A 23,151-nucleotide genomic window follows, 5' to 3' on the forward strand; every position below is an offset into this window, starting at 1 on the left:
CCCAGAAGCCAGCCTCTGCTCAACACCTTCTGGGCGTACTGGCAGCATGCCTCCTGGCAGTCCCATACACCAGACTCTGCATGAGGAGGCTTCAGTTGCATTTTGAAGTTTCTTGGTATCAGGGGTCAGCCCATCAGCTGGCCCTGGTCTCCATCCCGCAACGTCTGGACCATGATCTCAAATGGTGGCAGCAGAATGAGAACATCTTGGTGGGCAGAACGTTCCGTCCTCCCCCATATAGTACACCATTACCAAAGACTCCTCCCTCCATTGGTGGCAAGCCACTCTTGGAACGCTCTCGGTGCGTGGACTCTGGACCCAGACCGACCAGCAGAATCGCATCAACTACCTGGAACTTATGGTAATCTGGTTGTTCCTTTCTCCCGACAATCAAGGGCAGGTCTGTGTGCATTCATAAAGATAACACTACCTGCATGTACTATATCAACAAACAGGAGCGCACCAGATCCCTGAAGCTGTGCTAGTTGACCCTAGAAATCTGTGGATCTCTTCGGTTCACCTTCTAGGAGAATCTAACCTGGAACCAGACACTGTCTCTTGGCCGCCAACAATTACCAGTGGCAGCTGAATGGGGGAGTTCTCCAGTAAGTGTTCAGCAGATGGGGCCACCCCACCACAGACCTATTTGCAACAGTAAACAATCGGACGTGTCAGCAATTTGTGTCCTGGAGAGGAAGGGGATGCAACTCTCTAGGGGACGCACTCCATATACCCTGGATCGGGATGTGGGCATATGCATTCCCACCCACACTGCCGGTTCACAAGGTGGTAAGCAAGATCAGGAACTCCAGGAACTCAAAGATAATCCTCATAGCGCCTCACTGGCCGGCACGATCCTGGTTCTCGGACCTGCAGCAGCTGTCAACCCAGCCGGAGATGGTACTTCCCCCTTGGGAAGGGCGCTCTACTAGCACAGCAGGGAGGTGCAGTGCTACACCCCTCCTCAGAGAGTTCCTGAGCAGCTAACGCTCCAGCACCTTCAGTTGTCTAGCAGCAATCTGGAGATCATTCAAAGTGCCAAAGTGCCAGAAGTTAGGCGAGATTGGACGAGATTCTTGGGCTAAGGAAAATAGGATGAATCCACTGCCATGCATCCTGGACCAAGTCTTATCATTCTCGGCCTATCATTCCAGGTCGGGTGTCAAGGTGGATACCTGCCGGACATACCTGGCCGCTATTTGGCACATACAGGAACTCTGACTCTTATCCTGTCTTCAGCTTATCCCGTAGTAAAAAAACACCTGACGAACCGGACTAGACTGTATCCCACTGTCAAATGCCTGCATCCAGTTTGGGACCTCAACATGGTGCTAACTGCTATAGCCCACAAACCATTCAAACCCATAGCCACAGCAGACATTAAGTTGGTCACTCTGAAGACCGCCCTTTTGGTTGGTCTCACGTCAGCTTGCAGAGTGTGATCCAGGCGTTAGTTGCCACAGAGCCATACACTAGATTTCACCAAGATATTATTGTGCTTCACATGCACCCCAAGTTCCTTCCAAAGGTGGGAGTCCTCATTTAATATTAACGAGGAGATTGTCCTCCCAGAATCTTCCCGGACCCCATGGAAGACGCAGAGAAAACGCTCCACTGTCTCGATGTCAGGGGAGCGTTGAACTTCTATCTGGACAGAATGAAGGGCATCCGCAAGACGGACGCACCGTTTGTAACATTTGGAGGCTCCGGGCAGCAAGCCTCCAAGGCATCCATAGCTCGATGGATGACAGCATCGATCCAGGAGGCAATCAAGGTGCAACGTAAGGTTCCACCACAGGGCATGCATGCGCATGCTGAAGAGCCAAGGTGACCACAGTCGCGTTCCTGCGCCACGTTCCCAGGCAAGTGATCAGCAGGGTGGCAACATGGGCCACCCCTTCGGCCTTTTGCAAACACTACTGCTTGGATACTAGTGCCAAGGCAGATGCAGCATTCGGCTAAGCGTTGCTGCGTAATCTGTTTGCCTGGAGGCTCTCCTCCCCAGGGCATTCTGTCACATGTAATCGCCAATACAGGATGTAGGAAAGGGGACGGGATGTAGGCTGTCGGCTGTGTCCACCCACAATACACAGGTCTATGTGTATGTCGTGCGGTGAGCACAGGAAAATGTGTACCAATTAGCCCCACCCATTTTCCAGAGTTTGATCTACCATTATTCAATTTCATATAAAAAAATTTAAAAACCTAGGTGAGCGCACACCCACCGTACGGATGGTCGAATTTCTTAATGGATTGAAGAGTATCTGGGAGTCATCGACAGATGTGGATTGCAGAGTAGTTTGGTGTCTGTGCTTTCAAATGAAAATGCTTTATAAGCCTGGATTGGGAATTGCTCCTCTACGATGTTGAAACGACTGTGAGAGAACATTTTTGAAGTTTAAAGGTTTCCTGCTGCTCTGACACAAATGTAGCAAAGCTGTCACCTTGCAAACATCTAACTTGTTAAGTACGGAGACCTGTACCAAACATTACATATCATGTACAGATTATATTACCTCATTAATGCCTGATGGTTGAACCACTGAGTCTCTCCACAAGTGTAGGAAACTGTCGAGATATGGGTCCCGAGCTCCCAGTGCCCTGGGCTCAAGCCAGAATATGCGCTCGGTTGCTTGTTTCTGTGTGCAGAGGACGTGCAGCCTTGCAGTTGTGGCTGGACTGTGCCTTTTACGACAAGATCAGAGCTTATTTTCATGTGGTTCTGTAATGACTCGACCATGCAAAAACCAAATTACTCTGAGTTTTGCAGCACCCTAATAAGCATGGGCTCAGGTATATCATCCTTACCATCTTGGTAATCACTATTGCATGGACATTGCCAAACAGTCTCTCTGAACTTCCACATGCCCACATCCCTGCTAAAAATGTCACTGCTCACATTTCTGTAATGCAGCTTTTTGCATGCCTCCTTTCCGTGCCATATTTTTTGTCTTTTACAGATCTGTCAAGCTTGGCGCTATAAAATATAGTAGATTTGAAGGATTCTTTTCAGGCACTCTTTACAGCGCATAATTCATGGCAGCTGGTGCAATATAATTGTTTTAGTATAGTGTTTCATTACAGGGGCCACCTTCTTTCAAACCCATTAATAAATGCTGGTATTAATGGTATTCTATTGGAGGGATGAACCTATGAATACAGGTCATTCAGAGCTTTGAATTAAGCACCAAGCTATCCAAGATTGATGTCCAATTGAAGTGGCAAATGCAGCATGCTAGAGATGATCATGAAGTTGATCTCTTTCAATAATGACGTTCCGGGTTACCCATCTGGACTTTGATCGCATTTTGTATTTAGCAGTTGGTAGATGTTGACTCTTTCGATCTTCGCTTGTTGTGGAGGGGCTAGGCTAATACGATTTAGTCTTGTTAATGTTTTATCTCTCAAGTCGTCTAGGGTAACAACCCAATGTATTGGCTTTAATTTGGCCATCAAATCTGGGAATATAGCTTTGACCAATATTCCAAGAAGCCAAAAATCTAATCCTAAAAGTCTGCTTTTCTCCATCTATGCTGCAAGGTTATGGCATGCTGTACTCTGTAAATTACAATGGGCTCCTACATTATTATCTAACTTTGGGGAAGCCTCGCAAAGCCTATTTGTGGTAGTAATTTCTGCATGTGCACCAAAGCTTTTACTTTTTAAAAGCTTTGTTCAAATCATTTGTAATGTTAAAACCTGTAAGTGTAAGATCCATACTTAAACTACAAGTCAGAGCTTACATGCTAAAATACACTGTTTCCCCTTCATCTCAGACTGGAGAAGGATGGCAAACACACCTACAAAATATCACACCAGCAGTGAATAGAGTTCTTGATTTCTACATCTGTTCAAAGCTCTATTTATGTGGTTTTCACACCACACAACAGTTTTGACCTCACTAAGTCTGTTTCTGGTTCCTGCCTGGCATATCCGTCTCCAAGAAGCGCTTCTGCGGGCTTTTGGAACCATTCTGAAATGGAAAACGTGCAAGCTTCTAATGCAGTCTTGCTTGCCCTCCCTAATTCAACTAAGAAAGGTGTATGGCCTAGCGGCAAATGTATGTAATCTTGAGCAAATAATTTATCGCTATGCACAGCCATTATTTAATGTTCCTATTAAGTTCCAAATGCATATAAATAGGACAGTTCACTGATCGAACTGGGCATGCTTGTCTGCTCATCTATTTGATAAAACCTTAATCCATCCTTTTGCTAGAATGTATTTGCATATGACACAACTCTTGTACGTATTACCACTGTCTCACTGCAATAAGTCGCTTAGATGGCACTCTTCTGCCTCATGCTGCTAAACTCTTCGAAACCAGAAGTCTTTCTTCCAGCTCCCAAAGTCTTGCCTGCTATTCCCTTCATTTCCTTGCTGCCAAACCTTCTCGATCCCGCCTCCAAGACTTGCAACCTTGGGGGAATCCCTTTGATAGCGACCTCTGGCTTCAGGAACTTATAACTGCCACCGCCTCTGCTGCTCGTATTAACCTTTTCAACATTCTGAAACTGTCATATCTTACCCACCACTCTACAAAAAAATCCAATCTCCACCTTTGTGCTCAGCAAGCTCGATTACTGCACATGCCTAGTCCTCGTCATTCCTCTCTACTCCTTTCTCCCATTGGACAAAGCATTCCACCTCACGACCTGCAATCTGTAGAATCTACCAAGTTCCTCCTCCATGTCTACCTACCAACACCATGCTCTTTGGATCTTCATGCACAATCTCTCCCTTTTCAAGTTCCTCCTCTCAGACTACAAAGCTATTAATGGGTTTGCTCCTCAAGAGCTGTCTGACTTTATCAGACTACTCACGTCTTGTTCTCTCCCTGCCTTTTCTTCACTCAGCATCACTGGTCAATGCCCTCGTACGTCTTCTCCTTTCCTTTTTTTACTCTGTACCCTTACCCACTAAATTGGAAACCTAAGTACTTCACAATCAAAGCAACCCCGATTTTGTGGTTTTCTTCAACGCTCAGTTTAAATTTCCCTTAATCACTAAAAGAGTTCAATTTGCCCTTTCAGCCATCCTCCCTCCCTGACACCTTACTCCTTCCGCTGCAGCGTAATATTTGTACAGTACTCCTCTTTAGTTTGAAACACTTGGCACCCTACGTTAATATGTTTTTAAGTCACTGGTTTCTTATATTTTTGTTTTGTCCCTGGTCTTTATCACACTTTGTCCACGCCTTCATTAACTGGCTCACCACGTGTGCTCCTCTTTGTACTATTGTAGAGGCACCCTTCCTGGGAATGCCTCCGCCATCTGTAAATGTAAGTCATTTGTGATCGAAATTGACATGTCTGTTCTTGCAATAAATACAAATAAAGATGCTGTTATGACTAAGCAGCTGGTTTTGGATCCAAAGCTAAATAAATGTTGCAGGAGATGATCACAATTCAGGCTTATTCCAGGTATGATTTCCAGACCAAAGCTAATGAATCACTGTTATGTAAAATGCAGATAAAGATTTAAAATAGTATAGAAGTTAGCATTTTGCAAATTGTACCAGAGGTTGTTTCCCAACAGCTTGCTGTTTTGTATCTTTGAGTATGCTGTGCTGAAAAAGTAGAGTAATGAATGAACTGGTGAACTAAACCTTTATAAAATATGATTAAGTCTACAAATTAGTTTTAAGGCTCTGACATGGGATTACTTGTTTCACTATTTGGATGAATATTAAAATGAGATATTTCTACATACTTTGACATATCCTTAACAAAAGAACTTTCCTTAACCGGATTACAGCACCCTTAGCTGAACCCAGTGTTTTCCCTCTATTGGCATTTTTCCCCGTTTGTATTATATGCCATTACTGGTAAAGCAGTCTTTTCCACCAGCTGTACGAACATAACATTTAGACTGCCTTGCACTTCACAAATATGCACAGGATTGGTGGCAGCTGTACCAGTAGATCATTAGTCCACCTGGGCTTGTTTGATTGGGGTGGCTTTAGAAATTACTGGAGATAAATCTTGGTATGTATGAGCCCCTTTATGCGTAGAATTACCTGGAAGTACCTTGGTCCACCTTTTCTGTGTAGGTTTCCTCCTAGCAACAGTGACTGAGAAAAATGAGTTTTGATTTTGCTCTTGCTTCTAGTAAATGGAACTGAGACCAAAGCACAGCCATGCTATTAACCCGTAAATGTAGCACCACGAGTTTGCCGTTGTGCTCTTTGTGCAACCTGCAGTGATCGGTTTGAGTCTCAAGGGGCTGTGACACTGCCTTGCATCCCTCTGTACCAAGATCTGAAGAAGAACCTATTGTTAAAGCAATTCAAAACGGGAGCAATCGGTCACAAATCTCTGAATAAAATCATGATATCATTAAGCAGGCTGTCGGTTCTTAAAAACCACTGTTGCTTATATAAACAAGGAGTGATTGAGAATAGACACTGGCAAGTGTAGCCTGGGAGATTGCAGGGCACTGAAGGGTTTTGTTTACATTTATTTGGGTCCAGCCTTCACGCTAAATGAAAACATATGCCAGGAAAACGATACAACGTGCCATGCAAACATCAATGCCACCGTTCTGTAAATGAACAACTGATTAGTGTTTGTGAAGCAAACTTAACGTTCTTGACCTGACTCGTTTTCATCTTTCTATGGAGTACTGTGTGTTTATTATTATTTGGTTATACATGGAGTACAGAACTAGGTTCGGGAAGCAATGGAACGCTTGTAAATCATAGGGGGAAATGCACAGCAAAGGATCAATACAAGGAAACGGGACTGAACACCGGGGGAGAGCGGGCGATTTGGCCACAAGGGATTTATAAGCAGCAGAGAAGGAAACCGCTGGTGGGAGTAGGGGGGGCGGCAACTCGCCCAGTCTTAAGCTAGGTGGAGCTCGTATTTTCAGTCCTATGATTAACTTTAGAAATGTCACGTTGGCAATTTGCAACTATTTAGGCTCCCATGTATGTTGTTCTCTCCAGACCATATTTTCTGTATGAAACGGGTGACCAATATTTGATTATCATTGGATTAGTGGTTCATAGAGCATATTATAGTAATCATCCTGTATATTTCGTTTAGCCTTCACTCTTTGTTGTAACTGCTAGTGTTAATTGCGCACATGTGACCATTGTCAGACGGTGAGCCACCACCAACTTTCATTATGTATGGATTCTGACAATACTATGCTCCCTAGCAGACTAGGAAAGAGCTCAGATTTCCAACATAAAATCTTGATGTTACAAACATATCTACTGTTGGATGAAGGAGAGCTATCTGTGCTTAAATGGTCCCAGGACTGCAGTCTTGGTTACATGAATTACAACCAGATTCCATTCCCTTGCCCTCATAATATGGGAGCATCACCAGTACTCGCCAAGAGTGAAAAACCTGATATGTTGGCCTGGCTGCACTTATCAATTTACCACTGAATCACGTCTGTTGTGCAGAGCCCAAAATGCTACTGAAAAGGGTTCTTCCATTCGTCCAGAAAAGTTATTGAATGGGCAGCTCTTAAATAGCTTGTTTGGAATACTGTAAAAACAAAGAAGTGATGTCGGACAGGCTTATGAATAATCTTAAACCTCTGGTAATTCCATCGTTCTTCGCCTGACAAGCCATCACAGAAAGGGAAAAGACATATGCAAATCAGGCTTGGTCCCACTACCAAAGGGGCAGTTTTGAATACTGTGACAGTCTATATTGAGACTTTCAAGAACCAGTCTAACTTCGAAGAATCCAAAATCAGACAGAAAAGAACACAAAGCTAATTCCAGTCATAGTGTGACAAATGTAATACAAATGCTTAATACTGTTTTTTTAACCTACAATAATGTTGGCTGTTAAGCTACTTTAACTGAGACTCTATCCATCATCATCATTCGAATCCTTCAATCCCAATAAAAGTGTCACCATATAGAATTGAATACTGTTCCGCAGAGTTGTTTCAGTTTAAAATAAGTTTGCAGCTCAAAGACTAAAATGTGTTTGGTTTAGGTGCACTGCATTTCTATTGTCTGTGTCGACTAAGAAGAATATCAAATGGGTAAAGTGTAGATATTATTCCCTTACCTCAAGTGTTCACAAATCATACATATGTTTGGAAATGTAAATATTCTTTTCATGTTAATCCCCAATCTTTGCAAGCTGACAGGTCTCTATTGCACATGTTTTATTAACACTTAATTGAATTTCAGTCCTGGTGGTCGGAGAGGAAAGGATGTTTGTTCAAGAAGGCAGTCCTTTAAAGTAATTATTTTTCCTTTATTTTTTCACTTTTTCCTAGAGATTTTTGGGATTTCCAGGCAAGATTGCATAATGAGTGGTTCCATCGTCTAGGTGATGGCCATCCTGTGAGAAGCACATCATCATGGATAAACACAATGTTGAGGCACTGTACGGACTGTTCTTCTCTCATCTCAAGAACCCGATCTGCTATATAAACACCGGCTTTTAAAAATGATTAATGTTATTCATGACTTAAGTTCAGTTTTTTTATGCTCCTCCTTCCTCATTTTGGAGAATTGGAATTCCACTCCTTGGAGGTTAGAGTTGAAGGGGGGAGCATCCTTTAGCATTGCTCTAGTGTCTATTAGTTTTACTATTTTGTGCAACCAGTTTAACATAACCATAATATAGCTGTTAATGGTTTAATTTCCCTTTCTTCTGTTATGCTTTGTTTTTAAAGTGCTTGGTTAGGCTGAAACAGCAAAAATACTCATAATCTTTGGTGCCCTTTATGAAACTTTATCGACATATACAAGTACATTATTTCACATGGAGATTTAGCACACACTGACTCAGAAGATAACTGTTACAAAGAAGGAAAGTGGGGAATATGCTGGAGTAAAGTTTCTATTTTGCATTGTTTAAGATGAGAGGGTAGCAGACTGACAGAATATTTGGTGAATTTGTTGTTTTGCGATGTCTCTGTCATCCTGATTATATCTATTTTCGGCAATAAGGTAAGGACTGCAATGTTTTTTTGAAGTCCTTTTTTCTATAAGTGCTTTTTTTTGTTGAAAGAGGTGATATAAGGTTTTTTGAAAATTGTGAATTATGAAAAAATACTGTAAATACTATTCCATTAACTATATGTAAACTATTATGAAAAACATATTTTTGGATGGGTTTAGTCTAAAGCAGGTTTGTACTATATGGGAGAAATGTTTCTCTCCATAAGCAACTGCTGAGGGCCTCCCCATTTGTTATATTACACTGTCTAGCTTGCTCTGTAGGTGTTATAGACCTGATAACTGTACTAGCGTCATACCAGCATAATTATCTAGTTGAAGTAATGTGTGCACAGCTTAAAGTCTAGTTATATTTTTTAATTATTAAGTATGAACGAAAAACTGCTTTCCCAGACTAATTTTTTTAAACAAATATTTAAATTATTTAACATTTGAGAAGCACCATTTTAAGTCATTATTTTAAATTAGATCAGTTTATTTGTCCAGTCATTTCAGCTGCTCGGTTTGTCCTCAAACCTCTTCTGGAGACCAGCCAGCTCTCTGGCATTATGCTCAATACTGAGCATGCCATTTAGGAAGGCATTTTGAAGCTTGCATTTACCTATAACCATCATTTCCTATATTAACAAACTAGGAAAATGAAAAAAACTCATTTTTTGAATACCTCAGTGCTACAAGTATAGAGGCGATGAAAGATTAATTTATTGTAGATGTAAACATAATTTTAAACTTATAAAACATCATTGCACTGTGACTGGTAGGGAAAACTGACAATTTCTTGTTTGCACATGTTTGATATTTGGCTGTTATATATATATGGTCCTCTGTTGGGGAAACTTATGAAGGATATATTTTTTTTTAAATATGGGTAGCTATTCCTACGGCAATTAAATAGAAGTACGACTTGGTGTAGGTGGCATTAAGAACATACTGTAGTGTGGATATGTTTTCTGTTATTTTAACATAATTATGCCAAGTTGTATTATTATTTTAAGAAAGTTTTGTTTATGAATTTGGTACTTTAGGTACAGCCGGTATAAGACACTGAATGCAAAATGAAAAGACAGCTGCTGCACTCCGATAATTTTAAATGTATACTAACAAGTAGACTTACCATACAGACACAATAAACCTGATGAGCAAGAATCTTGACAAAAGCAACTTCGTGCTATTGAAAAGGGTAACCTTTTTCAGTTTTAAAAAGCCCTGCTTATTTTCTCAGACTCCTGTAGTTTTTTTCTGGTTTTATTTTTGAGTTTTTTGTTTCATATACAACAACCAGGTTACGCAAAATGCTGGACGCTTTTTAAATATGAAAAAACTTGATCAAGTAATAAGTAAATCAAGTGTAATGGTTCTTTCAGAAAAACATGAAAAAACTATAAAAAATATTAAAAATTCCTTGAAGTTCAATGTTGAAAACCAGGGGATTTTGATATTGATATTTTGTCAATGTTGATGTACTGTACTTTCACTGTTACTTTCATTCCCTGTCACCTCATAGAATATTCTTTGTTGCTCATTAATGTATCTTAATAGTGTATACAACGGCTATTTGTAAGCGTGCTGTCCTGATGCTAGTCTACTGACTTATTTTCTCTTCCTCTTCTAGTAAATATTGGTAGGTGTATTGTAATTAAGGTTTAAAACATAGATGTAGTTATACAGATTTAGGACCAGTAAGGATAGAACTTTCTCTTATTTAAGAAAAATGCTAATAATTTTGGGGCAGTTTTCTCTTTATTTTTTCTTTTATATATATTCTTTTGTTGATCTGATGTGGTTTCAACTAACCAAAGGTCTCACAATGTTAAAATGCTGGCAAACTCTAAAAGGCATTTTGTAAAACCCCACCCTTAACTTGAAAAGGGGGGTGTGCCATACTACCTTAAATGCTAACGCTAGATATGCAAAACTGGATTTTTTTAATTTATTTTTTAAAAGAGGGAGGCATGGTATATTAAAAATGATTTTACTAAGAGAAAAACATATTTTTTTAAGAATGCTCGGAAGAAATTGATAATTTGTGTGAATATGTTTTTGATGTTTATATACCTTTTAAAAGTCCCAGTGGCCCATAGCACAAATATTGTGGAGCCTGACATGTTTTTGATGTGGCTACCTAGACGAAGGTTCACTTTAGTCCCCCACTCATCTAGAAGTCCATCACTAACAATTTTGTAAATTGTTTTAGCACAAAAGGTTCAGCAACACTTTTAATTTTAGTCAAGAACAATGGCACATGCAGAATATCGCCTTACCTGATTTCCAAACCATACCCAATACTATGTATGTTTGAGAAAGGGATTATATAAAATAAAGACCTCCCAAATCAGTCGGTCATATCTACATATATCTCTCATTTACAAAAGAAAATGTCAAACTTGTTTATTATTCTTTAACAAACAATTATTTTGCTGGATTGGTCGTAAGAATGTTCAAATCTACATTAATTTAGTTCACATATTTTGCAGTGATGGTGACCATCTATTTTAAGAGGCGTTCCTTGTTATTTTTGACTCTAGGTCATCTATTGTTGCCAAGGGTACGTATGTGTTACACACATTGGTAAACCATACATTGCCACAACGTACATTTCTCCATCTGAAGGAAAAATAGCACAATTATTCAAAAGTGTACGCTTTACTTTCCAGAAGTAATTCTTCTACTATGCATTTCAAAATTGTTAGACATGTAGTGCCCACATACGCTTCATTTAATTGGGTTTTTGAAAGATGAATTGCTTCTTATCTGTTGATGGACGACGTGGCATACAGTCCTGATGCAATTTTCTTGAATCTGTTGATGCTTAAAATGTTGGCATAGTTCCTAATCGCATATATATCATAGAATATATTCTCATAATGCAAATAACTGCATATTTTACTACTGATCTGTCAAAATAGGTTCAAAATGAGAGATTAATGTTCAGTCAGCATAACAAGAAATGAGTTATATACATCTACATTTGAGCAGTGCTGGAGTTTAAGTACCCTGTACACATCTGTTGCTGTGGATGAAAGTACTCTGAGTATGCTCAACTGTATTTAGTCGCAGTCAGCCAGTATCATGCAGGGTTTCTGACCGTTGTTGTCGAGTATAGGTCAAAGACCAACATTTCACTGGCTAAATCTTTCTGTACAGTCAACCAACGCCAGCTAAAATAATAAACTTGAATAATATAAAAACTAATGTCAGATATGCCTGGGGGAAAGGGAACATTTCACTGCATCATATGACCACAAATCACTGCAAGGAACGAGCCAGTTAATACAAATTGTCAATATCCCTTTCCATTTCTCAAAATTAATCAAGGTTTTTTCTCGGTATGGCAGGGTTCTGTTGGGCATCAAATCCAAGCTCTGGTGGGACAGTTTATTAATTCAAACCTTTTCTTGAGTATCTTCATAATAGTTTTGACAATAAACCTATGTCCACAGAGGATTTATAAACAAAGTCAACCTCCTGAATCCATTATTCCCACCAAGAAAAAAAGCCAAAGCAAGCAGTAACCACTTGACTTGATTAAAAATTAAGTGTGAACTGTCCTTTGTTTCCTATTGTTCATATTGTTCATTTTGTTTTATTTGAACTTGTAGCTTGGACTTTAAGGTAGCATGGCCCGGTTGCTGTAAATTTATTTCTCATTGTACAGCATTTTACAGCTGATGAATGTTACACATCTTGCTAGACTAGCTAAATCATGGGTAAATTCTAAGTAATGACCTGAAAGGTGTTCCAAACGTTTATTTTCTCTTTTGTTTGTTTAATTCTGTTCTGTTTTCCAGCTAGAAAACCACAACGCCATTTTGCTATTTAGGGTGAATGAGGGCTAGGGACTTAGCCACAAACTATAAGCACCTTTTTTTAAATTGTTTTTTTGCGATTTACAAATGCAACATAATCCGTAATAAAGCAATATTAGTTGACTACATTTTTACTGAAGGTCATCCATGGTTTATGTATTGTATATATATTTACCGTATGAAATTGTTTACAAAACACTAACTTGTATCTATGGTGTACTGTGTGTTAAAAAAATTAAAAAGGAAGAAAAATAGTCTTGGTTGGAAATTAGTGGGTACTCACCCCTTCCCCACACCCCAAATGTTACAGAAGCAAAACTGTCTAATATGCTAGTGAAAGTTTGCGCAGGGTTTGTAGAGCGAGATTCTGATGACACACTGGCAGTTTTCATGCAGTCCTGACATGCATAACATTGTGGCGATTCATATGTGTACAGAATCAAACCATTTAATCATGTAAACACTACAACAAGCGATTCTAAGTTAAAGCAATACTTCAATATACTGTAATAGGTTTTACCAAAAAAAAAGAAAAATCACAAACAGTTGTTTATCCAAGTGATCTGTCCGCACGTTACCGAACAATCAGAATGTATTGTCTTTCGGCTGAATTTCATTGTTTTCCGATCAACAGGGTAGAACAGAGCTAAATGGGAGTCACTCATGATAACTGTATGCTGTACATAGCACCAAGTGTGGGATCTGTGTGTCTCCTTTTGACTGGTAGTGGACTAGGAACCTTAATCTCACTATATGTATTGTGTAGGCTCTCACTTCCCTCCGTGACAAATGGGATGCAGGTCAAAGCATTTCAGGTGGTTCTATGTATCTCGCAATGAAGAATACAAACTATCAATGGCACTGTGGCAGACCTAGCCCTTACTTTTATACTTTAGTATGAACTGATGAGAACTTTGGTAGTGACTATTTTTTTTATATATATACATATATATGTATCTATATATATATATATCAAGCATCTTTCAGGTCTTTGTGTATGGCTTTCTAAAGCCCTGTTGTAAATTACTATGTGGATGGGGGTCTCTCACATCATAGATGTGGAAAGTATAATTTTATATTTGTATTTTCAAATAAATAAGTTTGTGAAAGGTTTCCATCCTCTACTGTGGTCCAGAAATCAATGTGTTTGTCTGACAAAAAAATAAAATAAACTGTTTTGAACAGTGTTGTCTTGCATCCCTTATTTTAAGCATTGTGTTCTTAATTCCTTCTTAATGGTACGTCTGGGAACAGTGGTTGCTACATTTGCTTTATTAGACTGTACATGTATAGTGCTGTCTTTCAGAGGCTTATGATAAGCAGCTCTTTCCTCAAGGGGGCTCCCCTGACATTTTAAAGGGAATTGGTCATTGGAGTTTTTTAGCGTGACAAGAGGCAGTTGAGGCTACACAAGTGGATGGATTGGAACAGTGGCAGGAGGAGCACAACTATTTCATACAGCACTTGGCAACCGCTGCATCCTTTGTCTTAAGTTTTGTCTTTGTTCCAGGGAAACTAGTTATTAATGACTTCCAGTTTGGAGCTGATTCGCTTCTGGATAGTGGAAGTGGTAAACCACAGGAGATTTTTAAGTTACCATGCAGCAAACTTACAAACTTGCCATGAGATTCTACACATCAAGCACCCTGGCCAGGTCCTTTTAGCTGTGTATCCTCTGGGTTCAACTCGAGAAGGAGAGGAAATACAGAAAGTGTTCTGTATCGTTATGAAAACAACCACTGCTTTTAGATTGAGCTAGTTGGTTACTTTTGCCTGATAGCTAAACATTAGATGTTTGAGAGTCGGACTGCGCAAACCCCAAACTTATGCTCCAACCTTGGTTATTGGCATAAACTGTTCCAAAAAGCTGAATGGCTGCCTCTTTTTTAAAACTTGGTACCTGCCACTTTTGGCCTAAATAAAGTTAATGACATTAAATGTTTGGCAGAACAAGAAAACGTACAAGTTAGGGTGGCCTGCTTTCTTTCCCCTTTTTGGATCAATCCCAGCATTCCACTCTGGTGAAACTTCTCTGGGGTTAGAAAAAATGTTTTTTAAGCAATTGACACAGAAGTAGTTGATTAACATTTTCAGATTATTTCATTACTAATTAATGTACAGTATGCAGTAGTAGAGAAATCGCCAATAAACAAACAATTGCAATATGATATGTGGGCCCATGTGAAAGCATACATTTTTTTTTTAAGGAGGTGAAGATTATATTTTTCTAGGTGAACCTTATGCATCAATGGTTATCCAAGGGGATTTTATCAATGCCCATAGTAAAAGAAAAACGCTTTTCATTTGAAAAGGTAGCACACAATTACTCGAAATAAAACTAAACTTGTTTGTAACGTGGACAAGATGAAATTCAAGATTTTGCCTTTAATTTTGCAAAGAGATTGCCAGGGTTATGAACCCCCAAAACATTACCTTTAATTTCCATTCAACATTTTTCTGTTGCAAGAATATTGTGATGTTTCATGCAGTGATCGATTGGTGCAAATTAGAAACTTCAAAACTCGAGTGCAAAAGGTGTGAGCAACAGCATCCATCTACAGCCATGGCATTATTCGACACAAGTACAATACCTTGTCTTAAAGGCTACTTCAATTGCATTTTAATCAAAAAAGGGACATGGCCAATGGGCATTGCCAACTACCCAAAAGAAGCATGCTATTCGCGTTCATGGGTTTACTAGCTAAATTGGCCACTCACTGGAGTGCAGTTGAATTAAGTCTTTCATGCCACAATTTTGATATATTTGAATATGAACTCCAGCTTGGGTGGCTGTGTTTCAGTGTTGTAAGCTACCCCCAACATCTTAGCAAACGTTCCGGGCACTCCCCTGTGACTCTTGTCTGGGTGAAGTAGATAGCTAAAACAGTGTTAATATATCAAGATTTGTTTGGTATGCACCCCACTGGATCATTTTAAAATGCTTATCTGAACCTCAAACTATGTATAATTTGTTTTCATTATTGTAATTCCTTTATAATCCAAATGGAAACGGTGTGCATGCAGCTTTAGCTACACAAATTCTTTGCTATCACCAGTGCTGGAAACGGGAAAATGTTACTTTGGAAAGGACTGGGAGCAGAACAAATGCAGTGAGTGGTGTTAGGAGTGTAGTCATGGGAGACGAGCAGCAGACTGGTAAAAAGTGATAAAATAAAACACTATTTTATGGAGATGTCTTGAAACGAGCAACATTTCATAAACCACCTGGTCCGTATAAACCTATTTCTAGTAAAGTTTTGGGCAAACAGAATGATTGGAGCTTTATTTTCCACATCCTGAATGGAAGCCTACAATTGTCATCATGCAAAGTAATGTGAGCCTAAACATATCGCCCAGATTTTACAAATGTATTATGAGTGAAAGAAACTGTGAAAGAAAATGTATGCGGTCACCTGTTGGTAATCCTGGTTTCACAGAGTATGCAACTTTGGGCATTCTCCCCGTTTCTAATTACCCAACATTTGCACCTCTCATGAGAGACCTTCTCCACTCCCTGCTGTCTGCAGCCATCTGATATTAAAGGCTCCTGTTGGTTGCTCTGCTAAAACATAGAAGCGTTATTTGTGCTCTGTTACTTTAATGTGCTTAAAAGCACAAAAGCAGAACAAAAAAGGCAAACTGGAACGGAGCTCTTCTGTGTTTTCGAAAGTTGGTGTCTGAGTGCTCGGAACAGATGTTCACTGCGGGTCACAGTGACATACGGCAGGTTTCTGCAAATCCGGAGAGACCATTTCTGAAAGATTCCGCATGTGGGGAAATCTGGTGCATTTACTCGACTGGTATCGCCTGAATATGCCCTAGTTTCTGCAGCGTTCGTATTGAAATGGCAGTTGTTACCAAGCTGCGGCTAGAAAAATTCACAGAACAAAAATGGAAAACTGCACCCTGACCTTTGATTACACAGGATTTAGTAGGCAATATAGTTTTGACTGAACATTTTTTTTAAAAAAAAAGGAACCATCAGAAGCATCAAAATAGTAAAACATCTGCAATGTAAGAGTGGAGCCAATAGGAAAAAATAACACGAAACCATTAAAATGTTTTGAAACTACTACAGATTTACTCAAGGGCACACATCATATTGTCACCTTTACCGCCAAGACTGTGTGGTCCACTGCTGATGGCAGGATGCAAGATGCCCAAGTGAATATGGGATTTCTGGAATGAAGGTCAGCCTCCATGGAGATCTGCTAGTTGTACAGCGCAGGGTTTTCTGATTGTGTGGCCATGCCAGCCTTTTTGAGGAGTAAGCTACTATTTTCAGTCTCTTGGTTTTCTCAGACTATCGAGCTGGGCCCATAGAAAGGGTTTTAACAGATGCTCACCTCAGGGGAGTCGAGGGAGTCTTTTTCTGAGCGGTTTAGGGGCAGGAGCCAGTGGAGGAGCATCCAGCAGGACAGGAGCTGTCTGGGGGTTGAGGGGAGTAGGAGGGGGCGGGAAGGTCGCAGGTTGGCACGGACTAGGGAAACATCCTGTTTTGAAGACGTGTGTGCCCTAAATGTGTGGTTGAATAGAGAGATTATCTGTATTGGGTTGGCGAGTCACGCTTGGCCAGCAAGGTATCTGTTCAGTAATACAGCTCTAGATATTGTCCACTAGTAACACAGTTTGGTAATCTCAGGAATTCATCCAATAGTAACACAATTTATCATAAGCATGATTCGAAGTCAGATGGCACGTGTTTCGACCATAGGTCGTCTTAAAGGCTGACAGTTTAAACATGAATGTTTTAAAGGAAGAATCATACAAATAAACAATTCCAAAACTGAAAAATATTAATTTGCCGTTACATATGGTCGTAATTTTGGGGCAGGCAGGAAGAGTATTGGAAACAGACAGAAAACATGGAACATAGAACAGCCGTATGTTAATTGGGCAATCCCAGATTCCTTTAGTAGGTTTTAGGCTGTTTTTTTAAGTCTCAGCTAGTGCTGAAAGTGGTTTTTATCGCAAATTGGAGGATTACTTTTGACAGTTTCGTGGCGCACCTTACAAGTGTCCCCATTCTAGGTGCTTGTTGTCTATTCGTTTATGAGCATTGGGTGTTACCATATACTCTAGTAGAAACTGGTGTTTAAAGTGATTTTTAGAATTGACGGCCATTACAGGTTAAAGTGGTGTCCCCATGCAATATCATTCTGTGTTTATACCGGTTAACCTCGTGTACCCTGTTGTATCACCCTGTTTCTGTACAATGATGTTCTTACCAACCATTTTCTTGCGATTAACATCACTCTTCCTGGCACAAGGAGCAAACCTCACTGCATCACAGTGGGTGCCAGTAGCTTAGTCAAGCAATAGCCGCACTTCAGGCCTCATTTTTATCCTAACTGGCCCCCTCTTTGTGGATCTGAGCCACAATAGAAAAGTAATTTACGTACTTTGCAGCCTCTCTTTAAGCCAGAGTCCTGCACTCACGGCCTGATGACAGCCTCTGGTGGGAACTTCGTCTTGCTCCACTAAAGTTCTCATGCTGAGGCTGTAGCTGGCTTCCCTTCATGCAAACAAGTCACCCTCTCCATTAAAGGGGAAGTTTGCTCAGAAATGTTATTGTCCCAATTGATCAGGCATGTCTTTTTAAGCATACTGTAATCAACATTAAAAAAATGTCCTATGCTTTTTACATTAGTTTCTCCAGCATGGGGTCTGGCATGGATTCACATGCTCATGAATATTCTCCGTCGTCCGGCTGGGAATCCTCGGTAAAGAAAAAATCAGTTTCAGTTTCATTTCTGGACTGTCTTTCCACTAGTAACCAATCACTGGTATCTGGGTCATACTGTCCCCAGCCAATGACTGTCCTCTACCTAAGCCCCTCCTCTGGCAGCCATCTTCAGATTTTTACCGCACGTTCAAGTGTTGGGAGTCCTGGTGCTGTAGCTCTTGAGCTTTTACAACGTTTTGCATTTTTTCAAAGAGTTTACTCTTATATTTTCGGTCAATCGAGCCTCAAGCTCCACCGATTCTACTTTCGATCAACGGGGACCCGTTTTCGGAATTTTCAACCCCCCTCAAGGGCATCTTTTCATCGAGTTTCCACTTCTCAGAGGATTCCAGAAGATCTTTGAGGCCTACCCCAGGTGGACATGGCCCAGGACAAAGGAAGCATGACACTTGTTGGATTCAAGCTGTTCAGGAGCTGCCCTGGATGCGGACTGCAGAATGTCTTTGAGGATGAGCACTCTCTGTGCCTCTACTGCCTTCACAACGACAAATCGCACGTGGAGAAGGACTGTGCGTTTTGTAAGAACATATCCGAACGGAAAATGAAGGATCGTTTTACCGGGCACACCAACTGGCTGGAGGGGAAGAGCCCAGCAGCAGGTGAGAAGAGGAAGAAGTCCGAGCGGTCTTCTAAGTCCTTTGAGGGCGCTCTGGCGACAGGGGCCCAACAAAAGGCAAAGCACCGAGAGTCCGTGGGCACCGGGAGCACCGATCGGTCGGGCTCCTCAGGTGCCAGGCAGGGCGCATTATCACCGACGCCATCAACCACGAGCCAACGTTCTGGCTCAGGGAAGAGGAAGTCTGAGAACCCAGGTAAGCTTCGGGAGAAGCCCCGGTCAATCCCGACAGAGACAGCTGAGGGGGAGCGAGGCGGTGACCCTCCCCCCAGGGTGAAGGCCTCAGGCACGCCCAAGGTCATGAAGGCCCCGATTCACCCGGCTAAGGCCTCAATTGAAGGAGTCGTGGTGGCCCTGGCGAAACCTACGGAGGCTTCCCCAGTGGAGACGGCTCCAAGGGCTAGAGTTTCTCTGCCAGCCTGGAGGGAATCTTCTTTTCTGCCTATCGAGAAGACCCCTGTGAAACCCCATCAGAAGAGAGGGGGGGCACGGTAGCCATGACTGACACGGATACCACCTCTGAGGATGAGTTGGCTAGCGTCCAAAGGATCCTGGACAGGAAGTCCGACGAATTCAGGGCCCACAGGAAGGTTTCCGACAAGGCCGACGAAGAGAACAACGGGGGAGCCAGCGAGGAAGATAGGGCCGTGGATGGCCCCAGCCGTCGGCCCCGTTGCGCCGGTACCCATACCAGGTGACAATTCATGAGCTATCTTGATGGCTATACAGGCCCTGTGTACGGAGATGAGGACAAGGACGCCCTTACCCCCCACAGATGACCCAGCGGAGCCTGGACCGTAGGGGAGCCCACCTAACAAGCTGAGATGAGTCCATCCTCCTCCCCCCCCTTCCAGCCTTCACCCCATCCCCTCCTCCGAGGGATGAGACGGGAATGGAGACAGCGACGACGGGGACGGACGGCGACGGTGGTGACGACGGGATGGACCTCCCATCGCCACCTCCCAGGGCCCCTCCACTCGATGAAATTGGCTCCTTCAACACCATGATCGCCAGGGCATCTGAGCTCTTCCAGCTCTGCCCCAAAGAACAGAAGAAGGATGGCTTCCTCTACCAGCAATGGGAGGCCAAAAGGAAGACTGTCCTCGCAGTCCCGTTACTGGATGGCATCTGGGACGAGGGGCTTGCACTCCTGAAGAACCCGGCCACGGCTCCTGCTAAGAGAGACCGGTACGAGAAGAAGTACCGGGTGCCGGACTCTGCCCCTATGTGCCTCAGAGCACAGCCATCCCCGGATTCAGTGGTGTCCGCGGCGGCCAAGAAGAAATCGTCAGGAGAGACGGCCTCAACTTCTACATCACCCCCCCGGACGGCGAGGGGAAGAAGCTGGACGCGATGGGACGAGGGGTCATGGCGGCGGCGACGATTAAAGCGGCCAACGCCCTCGCAATTGTGGCACGCTACGACAGGGAGCTGTGGTTCAAGATCTCTCCGCTCATGGACTTCCTCCCGGACAACAAGAGGGCTGAGGCCCTGGAAATCCTACAGGAAGGCGAGGCGGCTTCGGACCACACCGTAACTGTGGCCACGGACATCGCTGACACCGTGTTTTGCCAGATGGGCAACAGTGTTTGCCTTCGCCGGCACGGTTGGCTCAAGGCCACCGGTTTCCACCAGGACGTGCAGACCAGGGTTCTGGACATGCCCTTCGACGGGAACAACCTGTTCGGCAAGACAGTGGACGAGTCACTGCCGGCCATCAAGGCGGACACTGAGACGGCTCGGGCCATAGGCGTTCTTCAACAACGACGGCCGTCTTTTCGGAACTCCGGAGGCAAGCAAGGTGCCTCCAAAGGATTTGGCGGTGGTTTCTCGTCGCAGGAAGCCTACAGAGGACGCGGCAAGACCCGAGGATCCAGTCGTCATCGCCAAGGAGGCCAAGGTGGCAAGGCCACGAGGAAACAGTATTGAATCGGCCGTGGCGTCGGGCCCCCACCCGAGCACCCCAGTGGGAGGCCGGCTGGCGAACTTCGTCAGTGTGTGGGAGTCCATCTCCACTGACCGTTGGGTGCTGGATGCCCTGGCCTGTGGGCACACTCTGCAATTTCAAAAAAGGTGTCCTCGTATTCCACCCGTGGCCAGGAAGGAAAACTACGTCCCTCAACTGCTACTGGAGGTACGAGCGATGCTAAGAAAGGGAGCCATCGAACTCGTCCCAAAGAGGCTCCGGGGCTCCCGAGTATACTCGCGGTATTTCCTCATCCGGAAGAAGACCGGTGGTTGGCGACCCATCCTGGACCTTCGTCGTCTAAACAAGTACATCAAGTCCCAGAAATTCTGGATGGTCACCCTCCAGCACGTGCTGGACAGCTGGAGGAAGCCGACTCCCTGTCGTCGCTGGACTTGGAGGTTGCCTACTTCCACATCCCCATTCTAAAAGGACATCAAAAATTCCTACGATTTGTGGTCCAAGGGCGACACTATCAGTTCAAGGCCCTTCCCTTCGGATTGAAGTCAGCGCCCAGGGTGTTCACAGGTCCCTAGCACCAGTGGCGGTGCGGCTGCACCTGCAGGGGATCCATGTCTACCCCTACCTGGACGATTGGCTCATCCGAGCAGTGTCAAGGGAACTCGCTGTCGATCACACAGCGAAGACCGCCCAACTACTCATGGATCTGGGGTTCTCGATCAACTTTGTGAAATCCCACTTGGTACCGTCGCAAGATGCCCTGTCCTGGGAGGTAGACTCAACATAGTGGCACAATTGGCTTCACCGTTGGAGGAAAGGACGAAGGCCATCCTGGGCAAGGTACACTGGCTCTTGACCATGGACGTGGCCAGGGTGAGATCCATCAAGTCCGTACTCGGAATGATGTCCTCGTGCATCTACTTCATGCGCCTATGCAGGCTACGGATGCGACCACTGCAGCAGTTCCTCAACGCCCGTTGGTTTCAGGTGGCGGGCATCTTCGAAGACAGGATCTCACTCAACAAAACTTTCCACCAAGCGATCCGTTGGTGGGGCACCCGCGCGCATCTAGTGGTGGGCATGGACTTCCAGACCCCGGCACATCAGGAGACTGTGACGACGGACGCCTCCCTAGAGGGATGGGGGCGCACACCAGAGATATCCACACAAGAGGCCTTTGGCTCCCGGAGGAGAGGTCACTTCATATCAATGTCCTTGAGCTCCAAGCAGTGTTCTGGGCCATCAGGTCGTTCCTTCCGTCCTTCAAGGACAAAGTGGTAAGGGTCTTCACCGACAACACCACCACAATGTTCTACATCCGGAAGCAGGGGGGCACCAGGTCCCCAGCCCCATCCAAGGAAGCGCAGGCTCTGTGGCACTGGGCCGTCGCCCAAGGGATGTTCCTGGTACCCTTCCATCTGGCAGGAATAAAGAACACCATCGCCGACTCACTAAGCAGGGAGCTGCGCTCGTGCCACGAGTTGGAACTGCAGCAGGATCAAGTGGATCTCCTATTCCGACGATAGGGCAATCACCAGATCGACCTATTCGCGACGGCGACGAACGCCAAGTGCGGGAGGTTTGCCAGCATGTTTCCCCAGCTGGGTAGCATGGGCTATGCCTTCTCATTCCCTTGGGACGGCTTATTCCTGTATGCGTCCCCCCCCCTGTTGCCGTCGCTGCTGCGACTCATCAGTCAACTCAGACGGTCCCGGTGCAGGATGATCCTTGTCGCACCGGCATGGCTGAGGAAGATCTGGTTTCCGGACCTTCTGGACTTGTCAGCGCCCCCCCCCCCCCCGGTCAAACTACCTATGGACGCGGATCTTCTCACCAGGGAAGGAGGCGCCATCCTCTATCACGAACCAGGATCGCTGAACCTGCAGGCCTGGCACTAGAGTTCGGAGGGTACGATATCCCGGCGGACTGCAAGGAGGTGCTTTCAAAGGACAGGGCGCCCTCGGCTCTCAAGTGCTATGGACACAAAGGGAAGAGGTTCTCTGTCTGCTGCCGTGCACAGAATATTAATGCTCTGCAGATTACGGCCCCTCAAGTGCTGCCGTACTTGCTATCGCAGGCCACGGCGGGGCTGGCGCATGCCTCCATCAAGATCCA

General features: G+C 43.6%; 1 protein-coding gene across 15 annotated transcripts in view; it reads left to right on the forward strand.

The window, feature by feature from the left end:
• MSI2 (musashi RNA binding protein 2) overlaps positions 1-13,929 on the forward strand; it is a 2,560,560-nt gene extending 2,546,631 nt beyond the window's left edge. For all 15 annotated transcript variants that reach the window (XM_069614640.1, XM_069614629.1, XM_069614635.1 and 12 more), the window contains one exon: positions 8,254-13,929. The gene's annotated coding sequence lies outside the window, so the exon portion shown is untranslated. The remainder of the gene's footprint in view (positions 1-8,253) is intronic.
• Positions 13,930-23,151: the final 9,222 nt, after the last annotated feature.

This window comes from Ambystoma mexicanum, chromosome 9, assembly GCF_040938575.1.
Source record: "Ambystoma mexicanum isolate Mex_15411 chromosome 9, UKY_AmexF1_1, whole genome shotgun sequence".
NCBI classification, from domain to species: Eukaryota; Metazoa; Chordata; class Amphibia; order Caudata; family Ambystomatidae; genus Ambystoma; species Ambystoma mexicanum.